This window comes from Momordica charantia (assembly GCF_013281855.1).
Source record: "Momordica charantia cultivar OHB3-1 chromosome 3 unlocalized genomic scaffold, Mcharantia_2.0 BLBB01000003.1, whole genome shotgun sequence".
Classification (NCBI taxonomy): domain Eukaryota; kingdom Viridiplantae; phylum Streptophyta; class Magnoliopsida; order Cucurbitales; family Cucurbitaceae; genus Momordica; species Momordica charantia.
This window is the reverse complement of record NW_028275161.1, coordinates 16,252,827-16,261,518: the sequence shown is the minus strand read 5'-3', so window position 1 is coordinate 16,261,518 and position 8,692 is coordinate 16,252,827. Positions and strand designations below refer to the sequence as shown.

Genomic DNA, 8,692 nt, shown 5'->3' with positions numbered 1-8,692 from the left:
AAATCAAATCTTTATGAATGGCAAACACCACAAGTAGCAATAGCATAATTATGGACACAGCTGAAAGCCTTAAAAATTTAACTACTGGAGAAGAATTCAACAGATTCTTTGTTGTTGTTGCCACAATAATTTCCCAAGACCTGTTCAATTACCAGATTGGTCATATGAGCAATGAGCTCGGTTTACAACAGTGAAGGCTCCATCAACAATTAATTAATTGTGGCCACTCACAAACTTAGACGCATCACTTCCTAAATACAAAGCAGCTTCTGCAATATCTTCTTCCATTAACATACCTCCACATTTCAAATGAGAATAATGATTTGGAAACTCATCGCCATCTTCAAGCTTAAACAAGTCCCTAATCATTTGTGTGGGCACTACCACAGCTGCATTCTTCATCAATCCCACCATTCCATGCTTCGAGCTCGTGTGTATGCATGCGGGCACGCCCCGCCAATGACCGAGCAACTGCTTGCGGTCATGATTATGCTGCCCCGACGAGCCTGGATCATTGCTCACGCCGCTTGTTTCGTCCCAAGAAAGGCTCCAAGGAGGTTGACATTGAGAACTTTTTGAAAGTTTGATGATTCGTTTTCGAGAATGTTGAACTTTAGGTCTTCAAAAATGTCTGCGTTGTTGAACATGATGTCGAGCTTTCCGTACTTGGAGATGGTCGTATCGACAGCGTTTTCGACATCATTCTCTTTCGTTACGTCGCAGTGGACGAAGGAAGAAGATGAAGGGCATAGATGGTTGGAAAGAGAGTGGCCTAAATCGTCTCTTGTAGTGTATTCTCCAATTCCTCTAGCCCCACTGGTGATTAGTGCCAGTTTACCTTCTAGTCTAATAGTAATTATATATGTACATTGATAAAATTAAATATATATAAGATAGTGCATGACTCTCTAAACGACTCTATGGTAGGAACTAAATTTATAATTTGACGAATAAAAAATTGGGTTTATTTATATAATATATTTTTTTAATTTTTACATAAAATAATATATAATAAGTAATGTTTTTTTTTTCTCATAAGTTAAAAGAAATAAAGAGGGGTGGCACCGCCCTTAGTACATGCGCCCTAGACACCAGACAAACTTGACAATGAAAATTTTTTTTTTTTCTTGAAAGGGGACAGTGAAATTTCACTTCAAGTACTTAGATTTTAATTTTATAACCAAAAAGGGAAAAAACTAAAAATATTGTATGAGGTCTTGTTATTGCCTCAAGCTACCTCAAGAGATATTTGTCCAAATTTCTACATCAATTTAAACTTTAGTTTCATTGTCGTTTTTTTTATATAGTTTGGATTAAATCTTTTCAAACATTTGCGAATAATGAGATTAATTATTTTAGGATATGGAGGAAGATCCACTCCTTTTCGAATGACCAATTTCGTCCAATATTACTCAAAAATCTACCTAAAAGGAGAAAAAAAAAACTAGAAGGAAGATGATCCACGACAAGATAAAGAAATTGTTAAAAAAAAAAAACTTAATATAAGTATCTTTACCTGTCGAGACAGAAATATAAAACTTATATGATGAGAAGGAGTTAGAAAACTTGATTTTTAGAACGAATCAATTCTCGGGTTTATGAATATTTAGACCATACAAAAACTAAAACGAGATTTAAACCTGGTTGCAGCGGCCGGAAGCAAGTGAACGCCCATGGTGTCTCTCTATCTCTCTCTTTCTGTGTTATATACTTGAGTATTTTGGCCCATTGGCATCAACCAGCTTGATGTATAGGAGTTAATTTTTAAATGATTTTTAGCAAAAAAAGATCAAAAGAAAGCAAAATTATTGGTGATTTTATTGTTTTTACTACTTTTCAGAAGTACTTTCGTTTACCTTCAAAAAAACACACCAAAACAACAATAATGTTCAAACTACTGTCAAATTCCGGGGTGAAATTTTATCGTGTCGGTACGAACCGAAATTGTTCATTTTCAATTAGATATCGGGTCGGGTTGGGTCGGGTAGTTTTCGAGTTTTTTTCCTCATATCATCTCCCTCCCCACTCGAAAGCTTTCTACCCAATTTCCAGATCTGCAACAAAAAAAAAGAACCCACAGCTCCTCTCGTCTCTCTCCCCTCCTCATCTACCAAATCCAATCTACCAAATTTGAAAAAACCTCAACATTATTCTCCTTCTCTTTGTTTTTATTTCTTGTTTTAAAAATTAATCTTATAAAATGTTGGGACAATGGAGCCAAAACAGTAAATTCATATACTATGAAGAAAATTATTTTCAACACTATTATCAATTCCTACAAGGGGTAGGATATTATTGTCGATTACAATATTGTTTTCCTATAACAATTAGGATATTTCAGCTCTTATAAATAGAGTCATGTTAAGCTTTCTTTGGTACAAAATCCAAATAAAAGAGACTTTAGTGAAAGTGGGCAGTGTTGAAGATGAATCTGTATCCCATGGGTTTAGTGAGTGTTTTTCATTCCTGTACCTAAGTAATTGTATTAGATTACTTAAGAAGCTAGGAGGCTTTTGTTAGGATCAAGGGATATTTTTGGAGAGAGTTGTTGTTTTTTTTAAAGGAGAAACCATTTCATGGTGAGAGTGTGTGAAAAACATACAAAAGAATAAGACTATATAAAAGCGCTCCAATTTAGCGAAATGGTAGATAAATTATAATTACAAAAAGGACGAGATTTGAGGACCAAGTTGATGCCAAGACTTTAATATCCTCCCAAAGTTGAGTAGAAGAGCGAGATTTGCCCAAAAAAGATCGGTTGTTTATTTCCAACCAAACACTCCAAAGAATAGCACCAATACCATTTTTCCAAAGAATGGATATATTGCTTTCAGATGAAGGGTAGAGAGTCTCGGTGAGGAAAAACTCAATACGTCCAGGAAGATCAGAGGAAAGATTGAAAGAAGAAAAGAGATTATTCTACAATGTAGCTGTGAAAGAGCAATGGAGCAGCAAATGATCTAATGTTTCGCCCAAGAATTGTACAAAATGCACCAGTTTGGATTGATATTCAGAGATGGAAATCTGATCTGCACCTTATCAAATGTGTTAATACCATGGTGGAAGACGCACCATAGAAAAAACTTGCATTTTTAGGAAAGTATAAACTCCACGGCTTAGCAAAGGTAGGAGAAATTGGAGCAAAGGAATGGTCAACAAGCTTAGATTTTATAGACTTTACTGAAAAAAATACCGTCTCTTGAGTGAAGCCAGAAAGGTCTGTCGAGACCAGACAATATTAGTGAATTACCTACATCTAACTGGAAGACTAGACTTAGCCGTTAGTGATGAACCAGTATAATTTATTATGTCGTTTATTCTTGTGTTTACAATTTTTCTTTCTTATTTGTATATTGTGGTGTGTGTTTGATATTTCTCTAGAAGGGAAAATTATTCAAGACCATTAATTTCACAACATAAAGTATACTTGCACTTATATATTTCTCTTTGTTTTGTTATCTATTTTTAAAAGCATTCTCAAAATCCCTAATTTTGAAAAATATATAGTTTTTAAAAATTTTTGTTTGTATGAGAAGAATTACAAATAACAGGAGGTAATTAGGTTGAAACGCTCAACTCTATCTGCATTTAGAGGTTGAGGCCAAACCTCCGCAACCAAAAATGTTAGGACTAATCACTCGTGTATGGCTACCGAGGCGGTTAATAATCCGTAACAAATCGAGGGAAGTTAGTTTTCAGTAAATACGCCATGTCATTTTATTAGTTAGTAAGAGGTCGCGTCACGGCTGCTGCCTGCTGCTTTTATTAGTAAATACGCCATGTCATTTTGTTAATATTAGGGACTAAAAGAAAACGTGTGCAATTATAAAACCCTGAGACGACATCGACTTGTTGCCAAATCTGAAGGCAAAAAGTACTTTATCTTTAAATTTTTCTAAAAGTATATTTAGTTATATAATTAAATATTAATTTGAAAGTAAATCACTAACCTACCCGGTGTGCAAAATGTCAATGTCGATGGAAATGTCGAGGTCTCGATTTTACGGACAGTCGATGGGCATGTCGATATCGATGGATATTTCGAAAAAAATAATGAAAATTGATAGAAATTTTTTGAATTAGCAAATAAAAGTTGGATTGTAGTTTAATTAGCTTATAACTTATCACATTTAACCATTAAAGGTAAGAATATGACCATTTTACTTATGAAAATATCGACGTCAATGGAAATATCCTAAAATGACTTGTTTCTTTAATGAAGATTGATTAAAATTATTTAAATATGTAAAGTAAACTTTAATCGTAAACTTTTAACTACAAACTTTAATCGTAAACTTTTGACTATTTCTTTAATATGATTCATTTGGAAATGAGATAATTATAGACTTGGTTTTCAAACACGTTTCTAAATTCTAATTAACTCTACCTTTTTAGTTTTTACCTACCTTCTTTTCAAATTTGAATTTACGCATTTTCAAATCAATCATCAATCCAACTTTCCAATCAAATTAAAACAATTTCCAAACACATCTATAATTCACCCAAATTATTTTTACTTTTTTACTTTTTACCTATTTTCAAAATTGAATTTACACATTTTTCAAACACATTTTCAAATCAATCATCAATCCAACTTTCTAATCAAATTTACACAATTTCCAAATACACTCTAATTCACTCATATTACTCATTTGAGTAACTACCTTAAAAAATTTCAACTTAGGATGGCCTAGGAGAACTATTGTAATTTATATCAAAGTTATCAAGATAGTGTGCACTATATCATCCAAGGTCATCTTTTTTGTATTAATTATGTTACCCATTCTACTTCATGTATCACCACTATTGGTATATAATAATATTTTATTTTTTAAAATTTTTAAGATTATTTCAATCTCTATATATGTCAATATTTCACATATATTGTTCAATTGTATAATTAAGGACTAAATTGGATTAGAAATTATCAATAAAGCAAATTTCGAATCTTATTAGTTATACAGTATTAAAATGCGATTGTTGCATTGAACATACTAAAATTACAATCATCGAGGTTGTGAGAAATTATAGACTGTAGTGGCATAGTAGGAAGAAGAAGAAAATAAAATAATCGTAAAAAAAACGACATGTCGACGTCATGGGAGGAAAATCGAATTTCTTCTATGTCGATGTCGAACATGTCGACGTGTCGTTTGATTTACAAACCTAACTTAAGTGACCATTCTTTTGTTTTAGGAACAGACCATTAATTAAGACATATAAATCTTTGTGAATCCTACGCTCATTGGATCGACATATAAATCTTTGCGAATCCCACACTCATTAGATTTGATCAGGAACATCTATAGTATATATAAAAGGTGGGATGAGGAGAAACTTCTATATACCATTTTTGCCCTCTCATTATAACTCTCTTCACTCTTCTTTTGATGACAATTGTGTCATTTAAATACAAACTTTCTCTCTCTCAATTTATCTCATCTCTCTAAATTCCCCTATTTTCTCTTACTAATCTTCTCTCTCTTAATTATTCTTTCATTAACTTTATCTTTCTCATTGATTTTTTTTAACTCCTTTCATCTACCACATACCCTCCCCCAATCCTTTCATCTTCCTAACCCCCTTCCAATTATCACATACCCTCTCTCAATCCTTTCATCTTCCTAATCCCCTTCCAATCCATATATAAATATGTGTCCTCTCTTTCTCATGCCAACCAAAAATCAAGAGGTGGTGGATGGAACAAAGTGGAAAATTTTCCAAGTGGTGTGAAGGTATGAAAATTACTCTATTGCTTTAGCAACGACAACAACAATGCACATATGGATGATCGAGAGAAGAATTGATAGTGAAGAGAAACCAAATTAAAGCTGAGTTGATGGCATCGGTTCACTTTCCCCAGATTTATCATTGTTCAGATTGAAAGAAATTCTAGAGTACGATGTGTCGAGATGGTGGTAGATGGAATCGAGATAAAGCAAAATTCAATTATTCTCATAATTTGGATAATAAGAATGCTTATGAGTTTGATTTTTATTTATTTATTTTTTAAACTGATGCTTTTGATTTATATATGTGAAATGTTGTAATTATTTTTACAAAGTTAGGGCAAACAAACAATTTTTATCCCTCTCAATATCATTAGGTTGGACCTTTTAGGGTTTACTTTTTTTCTCACTCAATGATTTAACGTCACACAATTTAACAAAGATAAAATGTAATATAATAATTTATAATCAAGAAAATTAGAGGTAAATTAAGAACGTTCATTCATTAAAAAAAAAACTTGCACGTTGGTGCTTTTTCATCTTTCTTACACTTCAAATTTGTACTTACTTTTCATGCTAATATTTCATCATCTTCTTTTATTACAACAATATCATATCTTGAATTTATATTTATATATAATCACTTTCTTTCTTTAAAATGATAATATTATAAATTTAAAAAATAATATTTATTTTACTTTAATTTAGAATTGCAAGATTCTACGTGCAACGCACGTGTTTCTTACTAGTTGTACGACACGATAAATGTACCTTTTTGAGAATTCAACTTTGACACTCCTCTACAATTCAGTGCCCTAAATTTGATTTTCTTTTAGAACATGTTTTCCTCGTGGATAGAGACCAATTTAATTTTTCAAAGATTTATATCTAAGCACCAATCCGTCAATAGATAAATACCCTTTGCTTATTGAGAATTTGAGATTCCTAAAAAATGGATATCCAAATTTAGCAATTTTAGATATCCTCCGGTTAAATTTTTAAGATTCATGTGTGGAAGGCATTTCTTTTGGCAATTTTGTCTCTAGTTATAATATTTTTTTCATCAATAATATTTATTTTCTCATTTATTTTATTTTATTTTAAAAATAAATATATGCACTATGCTCTAATTCATTGATAGATGTCTAAATAAAATTTTATTTATATGCTATATATTAAGATATAAAATAAACATTAGTCAATAATATAATATCTTAATTTATTTTTAAATCAAATTTAGTGTGCAATCTTTCATTTATTTTATTCTTCTACGAGTCACCAAACATAAATTAAAATTGACATAAAAATATAATACTAAATTAATAAAAGTAAAATTTTTATATAAATTCCATAAATTTAACATATCTGTGAGGGCATTTTCTGAATATTACATAAATTTACAATATTCATAAAAAAACATGTAAATAAACGTGACTATCCAAATATTCTCAAATATCCTCATAAATTCTATGGCATCTGTCTCTCTATCCCGGGATTCCAAATCAACGGATTCATTGGACAACTCAAGAGTTGTAAAAACTAATATTCTTATTATAAACAATAATTTTTTTATTAAAAATTAATTTAATATATAAATCTATTAACTATTAAATGGATTCTAAATAATTAGAAAGATAAAATATATAAAAAAAAATTTAATATTAAAAAAATAATAATAATAAATAAACTATGTTGTGTAACTGGATTCCAAAAATGAAATGTTCTTTGAATCGCAGAAGAATGAATGACCTAATGCTCTTTACTTTAATTTTATTCCAACTAATTAAATTTTCTTCGCAAAAAACAAACTGCCCCTAACAAGAAATTGATTACTATTTTGAATAAATAAATCTCTCCCTTACCATATCTTCTTTATAGGTTCTTCTCATTTAGTTGTCCAAAACATAAGGATAATCAATCAAAGATGTTTTGATCAAGTATTATTTTTTTAGACCCGTACGACACCCGATGTTAACACTCTCAAATCTGGAAATGCTAACCACAGCTTCAATGGTAACGGGAATACATCAGACGACGAAAGCATACAAAGATAGTGGCGCTCCCGAAATGGAATAGAATCTTGATTTATCCTCATTCCTAAATTTCTAATTACTTTTTTAAAGAAAATATTTGTGTCCCTGCAATAAAGATTATATCTTGTTCTCACTGTGATGAGATGTCTAATAACTCATTCTTCTTTATAAAGGAAAAAATAATTGTTTTTACATTTTTCTCTCTTAATTTTCAAACATTTAATAGTGGTTAAGAGGATTATTTCTTTTAAGTGAAATATTTTAGTATTTTTCCATTTTTAATATGTTTATCCACTTTTATACTCATACATCAATAAGACACTGAAATATTTGTATGAAATTAATGATTAAATTAATGAATAACTTTAAAAGTTAACTTTTTTTCCTAAATAAAAGTTTAACTTTTTTTCTAAATAAAAGTTAACTTTTTTTCTAAATTTTAATTTTAAAATATAACTTTTTACGAAATAATTAAAAGAGGAAAATTTCCTATGGAAATTCCTCAAACATGCCTAAGTTATATTATTTGTCATTAGAATTAAAGATAAGGAAGGCATCCGACCTTGCTTTGTCAATGTTGTATTATTTTTCTTTCCATTTTTAAAGATTGAAAGGGACATTTGACATCAAAATTAGGTATCAAAATCGACATTTTGTCATGTATCATAAACTATAAAGTTAATTATAAAATATAAAAATTGTCAAAACATAAATTATCAATTACAAAGATCCGTGACTTATTTAAAGAACTTTATTATATTTAGATAATATTAGAGATAGAGATAACGTTTCTAAGAAGTCGTGTCATATCGATCAAACCAATAAAATATAAGCATGCACGTTGTCATCCCCACCACACAATAAATGAAGATTTTCGAGAAACTCTATTAGTAGGAGAAAGACAACATAGTTAAATATGAGAAGCCTGGA

General features: G+C 30.3%; 1 pseudogene; it reads right to left on the bottom strand.

Annotated features, from left to right (window-relative positions):
• On the bottom strand, positions 1-1,675 carry LOC111012729 (secoisolariciresinol dehydrogenase pseudogene; annotated as a pseudogene).
• Positions 1,676-8,692: the final 7,017 nt, after the last annotated feature.